The following is an 18,709-nucleotide window of genomic DNA, read 5'->3' as shown; positions in this document are numbered from 1 at the left end:
GGGATTCAAATTCCTATGGGCCTGCAGTTTGCAGAGCAGACCTCTTGTTTGCCATTAATATGGGGGCAAGATGGATATTGATAGAACAGTTGACAAATTCTTTAAAATTTTCTTTATGCTCTCCATTCCCTGAATAATGAAGATATGTTATCACTATTAAATATTACTTTCTATCAGAATTTCTTGTGTTAGCTTTTAACCAACAAGGCCACGGCTTTTGACATAAAGTCATGAAAATGAATGAGGAGACCACAGGAAACAGTCCCAATGTGACTGATGTTGTAGAGTGGACAGAAGAGAGAAACTATGCTGGGTTCTATTTATCCTTTCAAGTCTCCAAGTTGTATGGCATCTTAGCAGAAATGACCCATGGCTTTTTTTTTGTTTTTTGTTTTTCTTGATTCTCTAAACTGAGGTTCATACCTTACCAAATGGCTCACATACTTTCCACCTGATATTGGAGTCTCCTTAATACAATATTTGTAATAGAGTGAATTGAGAGCTAAGTAAGGGTGTGTGTGTGTGTGTGTGTGTGTGTGTGTGTGTACACAAATAAAACCTAGTTAAATTCTCACAACTACTTAGAAAGTATCTATTGTTATCCTCCTTTAGGGATGCAAAAAAAAAAAGGAGGTCAGAGGAGTGATATAATTTGTTTGACATCTTATAGTAAGTGACAAAGCTGGGATTTGCACTACTGTTCTTCACTTGGAAAGCTGATGTTCTTTTCAACTACACCATTCTATTCATTTGGTTGTAAAAACAATGATTATTAATCAATCCCTCACCCCACCATTTTTACTCAAACAACTTCTGGCTGACAATAGTTGTCCAACAATTTTTAATTCCATTTTTCCTTTTCCTCCCTCTCCTATCTTGCTAATTTTCTTTGCTGAAAGCATTCACAGACTATCAAAATTCCCTAAACAATTCAAATCAGTTTTGTGTATGAGCAGAATATAGAATCTGTCATAATGTTGACTACCCCCAAAATTATGTTTTTATACACTATATTTTTCAAATTGGGGCCAATCAACTTGTCATTCATTGAAATGTTTTTAGCACAGATTATGTTGACACATGGGGATGCATATGTCACATTTAGAGGAAAAGTTTTAAAATATGATGATTTCATTGGCATTGATTCATTGTTAACCAAAGACAAGGTTATTTAGATGCATTGAGTGTGGTGCTTTTGCATCACTCAGCTACTTGTTATTTTCCCCAGGCTTTTAGAAAATTCTCCTACAAGGATATAAAAAACAAAATTGCATCCTTATGATAAAGCAGAAAAAATGATTAATATACTATAGAGAAATGTTACCATATTCAATGGTACCAAAGTCAGTTTATGACGTTTCATCTTACACTGTGTCTGAAGTTCTGTATTGGGTTTCTACCATGTGAAGTTGGGTAAGGAGATCCTTGATTGAGGGTCCCTTTATGTAAGATGCAGGGCAACTGGTTATTTTTCTGGGAAATAAGACTCATGCAGATTGGAGGGCAGCAGGGGGGTACTGAAATTTTAACTTCACCATCATGTTTCTAATTCTGGAGAAGTCCAAGCTATGGCTGTAGGAAGTACATCAAGCTGGGAAGAGCACCATATCAGGGTATCATATCTCAGCCAATGAATGTCTGCTGAAGTCCAAACTTCAGCCAACAGCTTTCTCAACATCTCCTCCTAGGTGGACAGTTTACACTCCACTTGTCTGGAACGGACCCTCTGTTTCTCCTCCCACACCTGTCCACATAGTTTCATTTCCTTAGTGCTTGGCAATACCATGCTTCCAGTTGCTCAGGACAAGAACTTTAGGACTATCCCTAGTTCCTTTTTCTTTTACTCCACATACCCAACCCCTCAGCATATTCTGTTGGCTTTGTCTCCACAATACGCCCAGATTTTAGTCACTTCTCACCACCTCCATTGCCAACACCTTGGTCCAAGCCACCATCATCTCAAATGTAGATGACTACAGTAGCCTATTGGCTTCCCTGTTCCATCTTTGTCCTGGACAGACTGTTATCAATCTAGCAGGCTTGTGAAACCCAAGAGAAAATAATGATTCTCCTCATTCAAAACTTTCTATTGGCTTCTCACCTCCCTGAGTAAAAGCCAGTCCTTCCAATGACCTGCCTGGCTCCACAGCCTGCTCCCCCTCTGGTATCTGATACAGTTATCTCCCTCATCCTTCCACTCTAATAGCAATGCCTTCCTTATTCTTCATCTCAGCCACCAACATTGGCCTGGGTCTGGACTTGTTACCAACGTTCCATCAAGTGTCCTCATCCAGTGTCTTTTGAGGTTCCAAAAATCTTCTCCATACTGGAGAAAGCATAACCCATCCATTCAATTAATCAATGAGACAAATCAGTTTTATTTCCAAATTTCGTGTCTAATGGGTTCTCTTTTCATCATTTTCACTGCCAATAATCTCCACTCCATGCCCACCACCAAAAAAAATATTTGTCTGGACTAATGCCTTCCCATTCTGTATTGTCTTTTCTCCTTGCCTGGATGTGTCTCCCAGAGATATTCATATGGCTAATTCCTATACCTCTTTCAAGTCTGCACTCAAATGTTTCCCTCTCAAGGAGAACTATCTTGACCGTCCTACTTAAAATTACAAAACAAAATTTAAAAAATAAAATAAAATTACAACCTGTATATTTTTCTGCTAGAATGTAAACTCCATAAAAGCAGACATCGTTGTCTTTTAAAAAATAAACAACAAAAGAAACAAACAAAAATCCTGATGTATCTTAAGAACTTGGAACAGTGCCTGGCCATAGTAGGCACTCATCGTATAGCATTTTAATTAGTGAATAAGCTGGAAAGTGCTAATTCCTGACCAGGATTTGACATTGTAAGACTTTGGGCAAGACATTTCAATCTCCTGAAGTCGGTTTTTTGTTTTTTGTTTTCACACATATGGAGAGACTGGGGTCTGCAACTGCTACTTCATGACTTTAAAGTGACTCTCACGAAAACATTCCAAAAAATAGACCTGACTATGATGTAATATGATTAAAGGGCAGATGCTGCAGAGGTCATGGACGGCACAGTGGGCTCCTGCTCAGCCCAGGAGCTGCCCTGGCTGGCAGCCCACACACTCAGTATTGCTTCTCTGAAAAATTGTCACTGCAGTCTTGTTAAATTCTAACTTAGGGCCAATGTTTAGCTGTAGTCTGAATGAAGCAGAAAAACATGCACCATGGAAGGACTAGGCAGCTCTTGGGGAAAAGCCATTGCTATGGAAACTCCACGTTGCTTTACATGTGTAGCATTATGAGAGTGACTGGCCAGAAGAATATATAACAAGATCCTTGAAATATTGAAAATCATACCTCATTTTATTAGGGGTTTTGTGATCCAACCTTTTGTTCATGATGTGATTGTGCTGTGAAGTTCAAAAATATTGTTACCTGGGGTTTAAAAATTTTAAATAAGCTCTTCATTAAAAATGCTAGCATCAGAATCACTTGCCATCTCCTCTGATGATCTGTAATTAGAACAGATTCACTGGTGCAAAGAATTTTAAGAATCCTATTTTAAAGAGTCCTTCTTCATGTTAAATGAGTTTTCTACCTCTATGCATTGTGTTCCATGCCGTTATTTGTCCCAATTAAAATTTCTAAGCAGCTTAAAGTATACAATAAAAAGCTACTTGCAAAGTAGTAGATATTCAGCCACAAATATAAGGCTTATCTTTTTTTTTCTCTAGAGAGGAGAGAAATTATTTTTACTCATTCATTTTACTAATTCATTTAAACAACGATTTAGGAGACATCTACTCTGTGCCAAATCCTATATTAAAGGGTGAAGAAACAGTAGCCTGCAAGTCCCTCTAGCCCCTACCCTTATGCATGGAGTGTGCAGTCAAGTGGGAAAGACATAAATTAAACAAATAATTAAACACAGTTCAGTTATAATTGCACTGACTGTTACTAAGGAAGAACAGGACACTGGGCAGTATGAGACTTAGGCTGGTGAGGAGAGAGGTTGTAAAACCCTTCCAAGGTACGTGCCCCTCCACCTGGGACCTGAAGGACTCCTCCAGGTCAGGTCAGAGGTGGGGGCTTGCGGGAGTGATGCACATTCAGGCGAACGGGAGAGCATGTGTGAAGATCCTGGGGAGAAGATGAATTAAAAGAGGAGCAACACCCATGGAGCATCACAGCAAGAAGGAGACGGGCAATAAACTGGAGAGGGCAGACCATGCAGGACCTTGTAAGCTGTGTGAAGAATTCTGGATTATTTCTGGAGTAAGAGAAAGGCATCAAGCAGGAGAATTACATGATTTTATTCATTTTGAAAAGATCACTCTGTGTGATGAGTGGAGACTGAGCTGGAGATAAGGTGAGGATGGATGGATGAATGGATGCATCTGCACTAGTCTACACATAAAGAATATTTTTAGTGGTGGTGGTTTTGGGCAGTGAAGATGGGAAAAAGAGAGCCCATTGGACACATATTTTGGAAGTAGAATTGAAGAGTTTGTCATTGGGCGGACTGTATGTGTGGTTTATGCTTTCTCCAGAAGACGCTGCAGTTAGTTTTGGAGCAGGTTCAAAGGACACTAGATGAGGACATCTGATGGGGCTTCAGTAACATATCCACACTTGCCAGAAGCCAATTCCAGCATGTCAGCAAGGGCTGAATCATCTGGGAATGGCTAAAAGGCATTTCCCCAAACCTGAAAAGAATGCAACCTGTGGGTCACGACCATCGGAAAACACATATAGCATATCAGATATTTACATTACGATTCATAACAGTAGCAAAATTACAGTTATGAAGTAGCAACGAAAATAATTTTATGCTTGGGGGTCACCACAACATGAGGAACTGTATTAAAGGGTCGTGGCATTAGGAAGGTTGAGAATCACTGCATTAAATGATTGCTTGCTGCCAGACAGCTCAGGGCATCTTAATCTACATGTTATTGCCTCCTACTGGCCAAACTCCTGAACAGCAGTAGGCAAATTCTTCCAATCTGACAATGAATTCTGTACTTAACCCTACCCTTTGAAGTGTATATCTCTACCTCTCCGTAGGACAAATTGTGTAATAAATAGCAAGGGGTCCTGAGACGAGGAGAACTTTGTTCATTTTAGCTAAGCTCCTCTGACCCCCAAATGCCTTTCAAAATTATGCTTCATCTCTGGACTCTTTATTAAGTTACACACAGCCCTTCTCCAGATTGCTGAACCCTTCTAGACGCTGGAAATAGAGCCCCGGCACACACTCAGACCAAAGATGATGGATTTAGCATCCAGAACTGGGTGGTTCCAAGTGACAAAGGCCTCAGGGATTTGATTCCATCACTTCTTGACGTCCAGTTCACAATGCAGCGTTTATGCATCCCTGCTTCGAACTGCCAACCTCAGATTTCACTTCTCTGGCGGTTTAAGAGTGGTCATTCAGTATGTGTGTGGGCAAAGGGCTGAGTCTCTTCTGTTTCCTAAGAACAGATCCCTAGATCTGAGGAGACTGTCTATTTATTGAGTCAGTTTTGGTAATTTGTGTGTTTCTAGGCATTTTGTCTAGTGTTAAGGGCCGGTAGAATACACTTGGCTTAACTTATGTCAGCTGGATTTGGTGTGAGGGCAGAAGCCCTGCCCTGAAGATGGGACCAGTCAAAGACTGAACGCCACCCAGTCTGACTCTCCCGCCCAGTGTTAAGGGGATGGATCTCATGATGTCAAAGGCCCACCCAGATGTGATGTAACTTCCTGTAGTTCAAGTATATAATAAATCAGCTTTCGGAGCTGGCTCTCTCTCTGCGTGCTCTGTCCCTTCAGAGGGCAGGCCCACTCTGCCTGTCCCTCCAGAGTGCAGGCACCACACCCAGCCCAAGCTTTTAATCTATTTTATGTCTGTCTTTCATTATTTCTTTAATCCCGAAAGCGCCTCCTAGTTTGCAGGAACGGGTTCAAGTCTCCCCCTCCGTGCGGGTCTCGGAGTGGAGATCACAGCCCCAGCCCGCTCGGTATAGTCTAGGTTATTTTAATTTGTTGGCATGTAATTGTTTATAGTATTCTCTTACACTTTTTTAAATTTCTGTAAGGTCAGTAATGTCCCAGTTTCTTTATGATTTTACTTATTTTCATCTTCTTTCTTTTTTCTTAGTCTGGCTGAAGGTTTAGTTGATCTTTTAAAAAACCAACTTTCCATTTCCTCTATTCTCTCTATTATTTCTCTATGCCCTATGTTGTTTATCCCTACTCTAATATTTATTATTTCATCCCTTCTTCTGGTTTTAGGTTTATTTTGTCCTTCTTTTCCTAGTTGTTTAAGATGCCAAGTCAGATTATTTTTTGAGATCTTTCTTCTTTTTTAATGTAGATGTTTACAGCTATAAATTTTCTCTGAGTACCTCTTTTACTACATTCCCATAAGTTTTTGTATGGTGTGTTTTCAATTTCATTTGTATCAACATATTTTCTAATTTTCTTAGTGATTTCTTTTTTGACCCATTAATTTTTTAAAAGAGTATTTTTTAATTTTCACATATTTAAAATTTTTCAGTTTCCTTCTGTTATTTATGTCTGGCTTTATTCCATTATGATTAGAGTAGATACTTTAATGATTTCAATTGTTTTTAATTCATTGGTTAAAGACATACATGGTATGTCCTAGGGAATTTTCCATGTACATGTGAGAAAAATGTGTGTTCTGGTGCTGTTGGTCAGTGTTCTGTATATGGCTGCTAAGCCTAGCTGGTTTGTAGTGTTGTTAAAGTTCTCTAATTCTTTATTGATCTTTTTTCTATATGTTCTATCAATTATATCCATTATTGAAAGTGGAGTGTATTGAAATCTCCATCTATTATTGTAGAACTGCTCTTTCTCCCTTTAATTAGGTCAGTGTTTGCTTCATATATTTTGGGGCTCTTTTGTTTGGTGTGTAGATACATATAATTGTTATATATTTTTGATGAGTTGACCCTTTGATCAATATATAATGTCCTTCTTTGTTTTTAACTTAAAATATATTTTATCTGATGTTCACATAGCCACCCCAAATCTCTTTTGGTTACTATTTGCATGGAATATCTTTCCTATCCTTATACTTTCAATGGATTTGTGTCTTTGGGTCTAAAAAAAAAAAAATCTCTTTTAAGCAGCATGTAGTTGGGTCATTAAAAAAAAGTCCATCTTGTCATCTCTGACTTTTAACTGTTGAATTAATTATAGGTTTTTGATAGCTATAAAATTTCTCTTTCACTACATATGGTTTGTTTTTATTTGTCTCAAGGTATTTTTCTAATTTTCTTAGTGATTTCCTTTTTGACCCATTGATTCAAACTGGTAAGCAGGACTTGCTTCTGCCATTTTGCTATTTGTTTCATTTAGTTCTTATATCCTTTCTCCTCCTCATTTCCTCCAAAAGTGCGTTCTTTTTTTCTTTTTTTTTTATTCCTAGTGAAAAATTTTGGCTCTCTTCAAAATTTTTCTGTATATTTTAAAATCTATTTTTAATGGTTACCATGGAAATGAAATTACAGTTACTATCTTAAATTAATATCATCTAGTTTGAATTGATACCAACTTAGCATTAATAATATACACTAACTACTCCTATCCAGCTCTGTACCTCTCTTGATGTTGTTATTGTCACAAATTTCATCTTTATACATTATGTGCCCTTTAACATAAGTTTATAATTACTAGGATTGTTTATACATTTGGGTTTTAAATCTTAATGGAAACAAAAGAGTAATAAACTAAAACTATAATAATGGTAACTTTTACCGGCGTCATTTTTTTATTTAAAAAAAACTTTTTTAATTGCCATGTTCAAGTTTTCCTTGAGATGTTGGGCATATTTGGGTCACATCAGCTGTCAGGCTTCAGTTCATAGTAAGTACATATGGAGTCAGCAGTATATTGGGGTCAACATTCTTACATTCATACAGAATGTGGAAAGCTCTGCTTTTAGGCACCTACACCCACAATTTTTGCCCTGGCTTTACCCAGATTCTTTTTTTGCTCTTTTTATATAGTATATATTTTATTAGTTTACACTAATACATTCTCATATTACAAAGGCAATTTAGTATACTAATGTTTCTTTTGATATTTGAATAATCTGAAATAACTTAGAACTGTACATTAAAAATCCTCATTTGGATAATAAAGACAAGGTAAAGAACAAAAATTTTTCCATCTTACAGGTGGACATTGAAGTGGACCTAATTTGTTGTTCTTTTTAAAAGCTTAATTAAAATGAATAAAACATTTTTTTTTTTTTTACCAAACTAGTGGTCTCTGGCACCCTTTTCTGTTGTTTTGATGCAGGTTCTTCTTTTGTCTGCTTCTTTTCTTGCTCTTTTTCTGGTCCAGATGCACCATTTTCATCCCACTATCAATTTAGTTTTCCCCCTGAAACTGTACTTTTCCTTTAGCAGGCCTAGTCAGGGCAGCTTTATTTCCCTTTCCTTTTCCCTTAAATCTGCAATTTTTTAAACTTACATTTGTTTAGGGATTCCTGATGATCTTCTATGATTTTTTTTTCAATGTTTCTTTTTTCATATCTTCATCTAGAACTTCCCATATCACTTGTTTGTTCCTTAATTAATAAGCTTACCATTATTTCCATCATTAGCTTTATCCAGTGCTTTCTTAGCTTTTTCTTTAAATAGAATTATTTCCTCTTTTGCTCCTCTGACAAAGTCTATCCATTTTATTTCACCATGATCTGAGGAAAGGATGTGCATCTGGGTACCCTGAAAATTTCAGCAAGCAGCTAATCTTTTCTTCTTCAGACTTCATTTCAGCATTTTCTGCTAACTTTTGTTTTTCTTCTTGCTCATTTAGCTCATAATTTAGCTTCCACTTTACTTTGCTTTCTTCATGTTTTTTTTTCCCACAGTAATCTTTCTTGAAAAATATTAGCAGATCTGTGTCTTTGTACTTTTGTCCAGGGATCTCCACAGCTTTTTAGCAGATTCAGTGCTATTAAGCACAGCAAATATTGATTCCTCAAATGTTTTGTGTAGTGTTCGTCTCATCTGAATATTTAGTATTTGACCTTTATCTTCTAACTATTCTTTTTTGAAATGCTTTTTTTAAAAAGATTTTCTTTCTTTTTAAAAAATATATTTTTTTATTGATTTTAGAGAGGAAGGGAGAGGGAGAGAGAGAGATAGAAACATCAATGAGGAGAGAGAATCATTGATAGTTGACCTCCTGCACGCCCCACACTGGGGATGAAGCCCACAACCTGGGCTGTGCCCTAATTGGAATCGAACCATGACCTCTTGATTCATGAGTTGATGCTCGACCACTGAGCCACAGTGGCTGCTCTAACTATTCTTTTATGCCATCAAGGGTTGCATCAGTAAGGAAGCCTTCCAAATAAACAGATCTGTATTTTACACCATTTTTATTTATTTACTTTTTTTCCTTTTTTGTTGAATTTATTGGGGTGACACTGGTTAACAAAATTATACAGCTTTCAGGCACACAACTCTAAAACACATCATCTGTACTCTGTTTTGAGTTTTCATCACTCCAAGTCAAGTAATGGGGAAATTCCATCATTTTTATACACAGTCACGTCAGGGAGGCATTTGTTTGGAGATCTTCTGATTTTAGTTTTATCTTCACTTATTTCTATGAGTTCTGCCTTTGATTTGCTCAATGATCCTACTATTACATTAAATTGTGCTGTTCGAGGCTTTAACCTATTGAATTCTATCATTATTTCCAAAGATATCCAGCCTTCATCCATTTTGATTTGTTCCTTTAAAAACTTGTCCCATGGCAAAATTGAAGCCACCAAAGTAATACTCAATTTGATGAAAGATTTTGGTCTCCGGAGCAGCCATTTTTTCATCGCTATTTTTGGCCATCATGGCTATCTTCTTTTTTTTAAAAAAAATATTTTTATTGGTTTTGTTAGGGGCAAAAATAGAATATTGGAGACTAGCTATGGTTATGGTAAATATTAATCATAAGTGCTTTGTGTTGGTTAAAAAAAGGACATTCTGACCTGGCTGGGAGTAGTATGCCCCCAGGACCTGGGAGTCAACCTTGGAACCATTCTCATTCAAGAATTGTCTATTATCATGGAAAGAGTAACAACCTTGTTGCCTAAACAATGGAGTCCCATCCCAGCCTCCTACTTCCCCATGCCTGTAATCCCTACTTCCCCATGTAATCCTGGTCCTACCCTATATAAGCAGCAGGGGGGCTGCAGAGCAGAATTTCACTGATGATCTGCTGCTCTCCCATACTGCCAGCAGTATTAGAATACATGCTCATATATGATTCAACCCTGTCTCTGCTTAATTGGCTTAAGTACTGACAGGCAGCAGAGACCCTTTGATTGTCCGCTTACAATTTCAGAGAGGAAGGGAAAGGAAGAGAGAGAAACATCAATGATGAGAGAGAATCATTGATTGGCTGCCACCTTCATGCCCCATACTGGGGATTGAGCCTGCAACCCTGGCATGTGCCCTGACTGGGAATTGAACTGTGAACTCCTGGTTCATAGGTTGATGCTCAACCACTGACCCATGCCGGCCGGGCAGCTGTGGCTATCTTTAAGGTCTCGGTCCTGCAGAGCCGGGCCACAGGATCACTAAGAGTGACTGACTGCAGTGTCTCATCTTCCCCCAGATTCAATTAAAGAAAAAAGAGATTTGTGGTTTTTATCTTTTATTTCTTCTCTTCTTTATTTCCATCCCATTTTCTTTTTCTTTTTTGTTCCTCTCCCACTCTCTCCAGGTAGAGTAGACATGTAGTTCTGCACCTGTGAGGGAAGGAGGTATCTACAACTTTCTATTGAATTCTCCCTGTTTTGAGCCTGATGCCTCATATCTGTATTTTGCTGTCCCGAGCATGTCTAAGTGAGGTGACTCTCCAGAGACTTAGTGGTTAGTCTGCAACCCCCCCACTTGTATTCTGAGCCATGGTTTTCTTCACTTTGGCCCATCAGTTACTGAGCCTACATCTGCTTCCAGAGCACAAAAATTATTGAAATCTCTTGTCAACTGACATCCTCTCTCATAATAATTTTATGTCAGTTCTTGTTTCAGTAATGTTGTGTAATAAACAACCATTCTATTTCCCAGTGATGTAACACAACCAACTCCTCCCCCTGTCTTCTCCCTCCCCCTCCATCCCATAGATCAACTGGTCAGTGGTGGAAGTTCCTAAAATTGTGTTCCAATTATTTTATTCCTTTAACATATTTTAAAGTGTCCTCTTTCAAATGTTTCTTTTGCCTTTTTTTCTGTGATTATATTTTGCAGATAATCCATTTAAAACTAATTTTAAACAAACGTACTCAAGCCTATTTATGTTGCCATTCAGTGACCTTGTTTTTGAACCAGGTGTAGCAGAATAACTGGATGCAATAACATCTGTGGCCACTATTGCAGAATTACCCTTTCTAGTCCATATTAAAAAATTCTAGTGAAGTCTCACAAAAGAAAAAAAGCTAAATCAGTAGTTTTCATTCTACCCATATATAAAGTTTTGGCAACATTTTTCTGTGTAAATAAGAACCCTTTAGCCCTCTGTCAGATGGCTTATTTTCCTGGATGGCTTGAGGGCTGGAGAATGTCAATTTAAACTGCCAAAGGTATATCTGAGATTACTTCAGGCAAAATTGAGAAGTGGTTCTTCCCCATCTGTACTTACCTGAGGCATGCAGTGTCTCATGCTCCTCTCTTCTGAAACACTTCTGTTCTGAGGGAGGAAATGTTATTATGGTGAAGGTCTCGATGATGGATGGAACATTGTTAGCCCTCCCAGGATTCTGCATTTTGGCAGGAATCAGGGCCTTAAGCTGAGGAAGTGAGAAAACATCATTATTCAGACCAGCCACGGTAGAAGGACAGATAAAGCAGATGACCTTTCCAAACACTATCATGTTCAGGGGACTGTCAGAGATATTGTCAGTCTTTCTTGACTTTGTGTATTGATTTCACTTTTCAAGTTTTTAAAATCGATTTTACCTTTTTTATAATTTTATTTCTTGATGTCTTAATGGAGCCTTACATGCTATTTTGGCTAGAAAGAGAGTCCTGTATTGTTTTCTATAAATAATTCAACGGTGGCAGTGAACATTAGACATTTGGCTGAAAATTGTACCTATGGGTTGTATTTTCAGGTTACTGCTTTAGTTGTCTAGGTCTAGTTCATTGTTTGCCTAGCTTGCGTATTTTAGCTTTGATCTGTGGGCTTCAGATAATTTATGTACCTTGGAAATATTTATTTATAATTTATATTTTCCCACTTCCCACTGAGTTGCATACAGTAAAAGATTAAATTATAATAACACTTTAAAAATAAAATTCAGAAATTGGAAGCTATGTGATAGGGGCAATATTACAAACAATAGGCTTTGAAGTCAGACAACCCTGGGAAAACTAACCTTTCTCAGTCTTGGTCTCTTTCATGTAAACTGGGAACAACAATCATATCTACATCTTGGGGTTATTGTACCAAAATATTTAGCTTGATGCTGGCACATTGGCACAAATTCATAAATAGAAGCTATTGTTATCACGTGGTTAGAACAAATAAATGTACCGATATCTCAGGCTTCTCTAGTTCCTATGATTGTACTTTTTAATTTACAGTTTCTTGGAAGGCCAGGCAAAAATATGGATGCATTAAGTAAGGTATCCCTGAAGTTTTATGGAGTGTGACTTTTGCTGGCCAAACTTTTCTTGCTTGCCAAAGCATCCCCCAAGAATTTTTAATGTTCAAAAAAGACATGGAATTTCTAAATAGAATTTTGATGAAGGGCAAGTGGAAGCTAGGGTGAGAGTAATGACTAAAAGTTAATGAGTGCCCACTTTGTATTGATAATCTGTTTTAGGGAATGAACTTATTTGATTTTATTTAATGCTCTCACTAATTGTATCAAAGAAATACTATTTATGCCAATGTGTTAATGTGCTAGAATATTCTATTTATAAGTGAATAAATTAAGAACTCTAACTAAATTTAGATTCATTTAAACCCTTAGGTCTAGAATTTGAATCTAGGCCTGTCTGATGCCAAAGCTCATGGTCTTTCTATGCCAACATTCACCTACCTGGCCTACCCCAGAAGATTGAGTGAACTGGAGGGAAGAGAGTCCACAAAATGTCTAGCGATGCCTAAGTCACCATTGAAAAAATGTTCTTGTCTTCACTGACATTGGCTGCAGATGTGGTGAGATTTCCTGGGCCCATTTCTCTCTGATCACTCTATGTCTTAGTGACTTTCATCTTCCCCGCAGTCTTCATCTTAGACATTTTCTCTAGTTTTTTCAGGATTTAAAGGAAGCATAATAGTCAGCTGTATGTTCTAATGTCTAGAATATACTGAAACACAACAATAGGACACACAGAAATTTAGTAGGAAAAAAAAAGCAGCAGTTCATTTTCCCTTGTATTCTCACTCCTCTTCTCTCTCTCTCTCTCTCTCTCTCTCTTTCTCTCTCTCTCTCTCTCTCTCTCTCTCTCTCTCTCTCTCTCTCGTATCTGGAAGCTTGATTCCTTCCACCAATTGTGGCTCTTATCATTGCTGTTTCTTTTGTTTTCTTTCTTTCTGGGAAAAGCTAAATTTCTAGTCGATTTGCCTTTTGAAAACTCTCCCCTTCATAAACCCATCAACATACCTTCACCTTCTACCCATCTCTTCTCAGTGTCTCCTGAGAGTGACAACAGCTGTCAGAAACATCTGCTAGGGCTTTCATTTCTACCCACATGTTCAATAGAGTAATCTTATCTCCATTATCTGATAGGAAAGGAGATATTATCCTAGCTGCATAGAAAATGTTCTTTTTAACAGCACGACTGAAGCTCTAGGATGTGTTCTTCATATGTTGAGCCATAAAAATACAACAAATGCTATTTTAACCTGCAGCCACCTGGAGCGCCTTCCCAGGCTCTCTTTGCATGATTCCAGTGATTGCTTTAAGTATTTGCCTGGTTGAATGACTTGAAAAAATGGGGAAAAGATTTAGTGAGCCCAGTGGTAATGATGAAGCTACAGACTGGAAGAAAATATCTGCAATACATATATTAAACAAATGGCTTCTGTCTAGAATACACAAAACAAAACTAAAAATCTATAACTACAAAGTAAGACAACAGCCCAGCAACAAAGAAAACAGGCAAAAGAATTAAACAGATACTTTACAAAAAAAGATGTAGGCATGAACAATAAGCACATAAAAAGATGTTCAACATTGTTAACCACCAGGGAAATCCAAATTAAAACCACAGGAGGTATTCCAGTATACTCAAAGAGATATTATTAAAAATATTGACAATAGCCAGTGTTGGTGAGGATGTGGAACAATTGAAATGCTCCTATATTGTTGATGGAAATATAAAATGGTACAGCCAAGTTGAAAATAGTTTGGCAGTTTCTTAAAAAGTTAAACATACACTAATATATAACTCAACCCCATATCACTTTGTATTTAGCCAAGAGAAATAAAAACTGTGTCTACACAAAGACTTTTACATAAATGTTCATAGAAGCTTCATTTGTAATAGCTCCAAACTGGAAACAACCTGTATGCCCATTGACAGGTGAATGAGTAAATAAAATGTGGTCTCTCCATGTTGCTGAGGGCATACCATTCAGCAATAAAAAAAGAATCAGACTACAATTTATTCAACTACACGGGTAAATCTTAAAATCATTATGCTGAGTGCAAACTATGTATGAGTAACATGTGCTGGATCACCTTTCATGTGAGAGAGGGAAGGAGCAGGAAAGGACATCTTGAATACACAAAATTGGTGGACTCAGGGACAATAATAGCAATTAGATACATCACTCCAATAGCCAGAATAAAAGAGGAGGTATAAGTTTTCTCTCTTGGCCGTGACCAGCATGGCTAGAGAGCAGACAAGTCCTGAGTAGGGGCGGCTGGGGATTGAGAAAAAGAAAAAAAAAAAAAAGAGAGAGACACAAGACTTTAAGTAAAGCTGGGACCAGGTGGGATGCTGTTCTTAGATGGAGAGACAGTGACCCAGAGCTAGGGCAGTGAGTGTATTATATACAGCATGATATCAGGAATTTTTACTAGAGTTTAAGACAAAGGAAATTATGTGAAATCAGGGTTAAAGATCAAGCTGCAATTCATCATTCTTGTGGCTTCTTTGTAATTGTCACTCCTGGCTGAGCCTGGATAATTGCATCAGTTCTTGGCGCCTGGCTGAACTTAGATAATGAAACCCACCTCCTGGCGCCTGAGCTAAAGGTCAGGCTGACAACATACCTGCCTCTGGCAAGGTATGTTTCCAGAACATCGTTCTGCCAACGCCACTGGACTCAGCCAACAATTAGCTCATGTGCCTTCCCAGGCACTCTCTATAAGGAGGCAAATGGTGGCCATAGGTACTAGTGAGTACAACCAAAGTGAGTCTTAAGGACTGCTAGAACTGTTTGGGGACATGTTTTAGGGTGGCTGGAATTTCTGCAATTGTGGATACAGATGGAGGCAAAATTTTCTGTTCATATTGCCTCTCTAATTTCTTCCAGAATGTTGTACTTGGGCAACATATATTTTAAAAATAAACAACAATAATCTTAAAGCACACCAACATGAAACCAGTCAGCAATAATGCATACATTAAGGAAATTATATCATGTTATAGATTAAAAACAACGTATGCAGATATTTTATAGAGTAACTAAGCATTATTCTTACTTTCATTAAAAGTCAGAAATTTTGTTATATCAATAGAGGGCTCTGTTCATTCTTACCTAAAATTTTCTGTTTGATGAGAATGCTACTAATATCCTTTCTTCTCTCTTTCTCATGAGCTTTTAAAAATCATTTTATTTTGTACATAATATAAAATTTACCATTTTATTAATTGTCAAGTGGCATTAAGTACATTCACAATGTTGTGCAACTATCATCACTCTTCATTTTCACAACTTTTTTATCATCCAAAACTGAATCTCTGTACCCATTAAACAATAACCCCCCATTACTTTCTTTCTCTAGTCCCTGGTAACCAGGTCTACTTTCTGTCACCATGAGTTTGCCTATTTTAGCTATCTTATATAAATAAAATCCCACATATTTATCCTTTTATGTTTGACTTATTTCACTTAGGATAGTGTTTTTAAGATTCATCCATGTCATTATGTGCATCAGAATTGTAATGGCTGAATAAAATTTCATTATATATTAATTCACTAGTGTCCCGGTGCATGGATTCATTGAAAGGAAATTAATTAGAAGAAATATTTTAATATTGCTATTTGAGTCTTGCTAATGAAAAGAAAATAGGATTCTACCGAGTTTCCTATCTACCTACTCCAGGACTTCTGTGAGGATCAAATGAGATGAGGCATGGGAAAACGTTTGGTTAAACTGTAAAATGGTTACATCTGGCTATAAAGCAAGTTGGGTTCCTGGGATGAAGAAACTCCAAGGAGGCTAGTCACTACGGAGAGGAAGCTGGGTGTTGCTACATGACGTCATTACCCTGCGCCCACAGTGACCCATTTCCGGGCTGGGCTGGGCTGTGGGCCATATTTTGCGCCATGGGGTCTTGGCAGTGTTGGCTGTGATTTGGTGGGGTGTCACTCTGGGGTGGTGGCAGGGCCTGTGTCCCACTTGTTAGCCAAGTGTTAGTTTGTTGGCGCCAGGTCCGTGGTGCTGTTTATTTTTAAATGGCCAGTGGGCGTCATGGCAGCTCCTGAGTTGAGCGCCTGCCCCTGGTGGTCTGTGTGCATCATAGCGACTGGTTGGACGGACAGACACTTAGACTTTTATATGTATAGATATGTTGATAGACATTTCGGTTGCTTCCACCAAAATAGCTAACTCTAACCCCAACCCTAACCTTAACCCTAGTCCTGACTGAATGGTTTTGGCTAATGTAACTAATTCTGTTGTGAACATTGGTGTATAAATATCTGTATGAGAGCCTGCTTTATATTCCGTTGTATATATTACCTACAAGTGACATTGCTAGAACGCATGAACATTCTATCCTTCCTTTTTCTTTTTCAGGAACTTCCATACTCTCACTAACTTTCAAATAAAATTTCACTGTTGCTAGTTCGCCTTCTCCTCATCCTCTGAGGAGTGCTTGACCTCTGCCTTCCCATTCCCAGGCATATTATAAAGTCTAAATAGGCGAATTATAAAGTAGGGAGAAGAATCAAATGAAGGGAAGAAACGGGGAAGGCTTCCTATTGGCCTGGTTAAGCTCCAGGTGTCCTTTGGTAAGGGAGCATTCAAGTAATAGGCAAAATAGAAATAAAGCCAAGAACTAAGACAGCATCCATAACAAAGAGCTAGGGGAGGACTGAAGGGGTGAATGTCAGCGGCTTGGCAAGGGAGAGGCACTGGAGCGGTTGCACGATGCAAGGAGACCTGGAGGAAGGAAGCTTGTTGGAAGTGTCACTGCTGTGTGCTGTGAATTGGAACTGCTAATTGTTTTTACATAAACCTGAGGCTTGGAATTCCTCCTAAACTTCTCTTGATTATTGGATTGGTTTCCTGGCATTTGACAATCTGCTGAGACCTGGTTATATGAAGCCTCTAGGTATATAAGAGTTATGCCTGATTGGACAATGTAGCTAAAGTTTCTGCTCTGATAGTAACAAATCCCAAATACCTCAGTAAATGAAAACAAAAACAAAAACAACAACAACAAAACACCCCCACCACACACACTCATTGTATGTTTCCAGGGAAAAATCGCAATCTTATAATAAAACATTAATTCTTTTTACTTAGTACTTTAGGTTACAATAAGTTAATTAAACAAATGTAGCTGTTGGAAGATTATTTTCCTTGTCTGTAGCACAGAGTTTCAGTTCTGGCTTTAACTGGAGTTGTGCATTTGAATATTCATAAGTCTGAAGTGCAAGATCACAAACTGGGACTTTTTCTGTATAAGATACCACCCAGAAAAAATATCACCATTTATTTGGAAAAAACAATATGGTGTGTGGGATGGAATGAAGTTATGGTAACAAAATTTTCCTAACCCTAAATTGGGCTGTGTTCTGACACATGGTTTGATAAGGCAAAATATTTTAAATCAGCAGAGTCCGGAAAAAACCTAGGACATATGGCTGCCTTAGTTTTGATACTAAAACAGGATCTCTTACTCAGTTATAATCTTTTCAGTAAATTAAACAGCATTACCCTGGTACATTCATGGATTCCTTGATTTATTGATTTAGTCACTTCCTAGCAAGGTATAGCATCTCCTCAACGTATGTTTCCAGACTCATCTTTTGATTCTACTCTCTCTAACAGCCTGTCCTCAACCCATTCTAAACTACTTAGTTTTGTTGGATATGCCATGGTCTCCATACTTTTGCATGTGTAGGTTCCACTCTATGGAATACCCTTCCCTGCACTCTGTCTGGATAACCTCTGTTAATTGCCCTGTTTAGGCATCATCTCCTAAGGGAAGACATCTTATACCACTTCTTACCCTTATTGTTTTGTCCCGGTACTTTCTCTGTGCCTCCAAGGTATCCCTGTAAAACTCAATCACAGTGTATTTCCTATAGTACTATAAATGTTGATTTACTTTGTATTGTCTTCCCAGGATAGTAAACCATTCAAGGGTGTATTAGTTTGCTGGGATTGCCATAACAAAAAAACATCTTAGTGGCTTAAAAAAACAGAAATTTATTTTCTCACAGTTCGGGAGGCTAGAAGTTCAAGATCAAGGTGCTGGCAGGTTTGGTTTCCTCTGAGGCC

At 37.9% G+C, this 18,709-nt stretch overlaps 1 pseudogene; it reads right to left on the bottom strand.

Moving 5' to 3' along the window:
* The window catches only part of LOC139006120 (lupus La protein homolog), a 198,658-nt pseudogene extending 188,798 nt beyond the window's left edge, over positions 1 to 9,860 (bottom strand).
* Between the last annotated feature and the right edge of the window lie 8,849 nt (positions 9,861 to 18,709).

This window comes from Myotis yumanensis, unplaced genomic scaffold, assembly GCF_028538775.1.
Source record: "Myotis yumanensis isolate MYYU_CA2020_CCGP unplaced genomic scaffold, mMyoYum1.0.hap1 SCAF_3, whole genome shotgun sequence".
Lineage (NCBI taxonomy): Eukaryota > Metazoa > Chordata > Mammalia > Chiroptera > Vespertilionidae > Myotis > Myotis yumanensis.
Note: the sequence above shows the minus strand (reverse complement) of the source record. Positions and strands in the feature narration are given on the sequence as shown.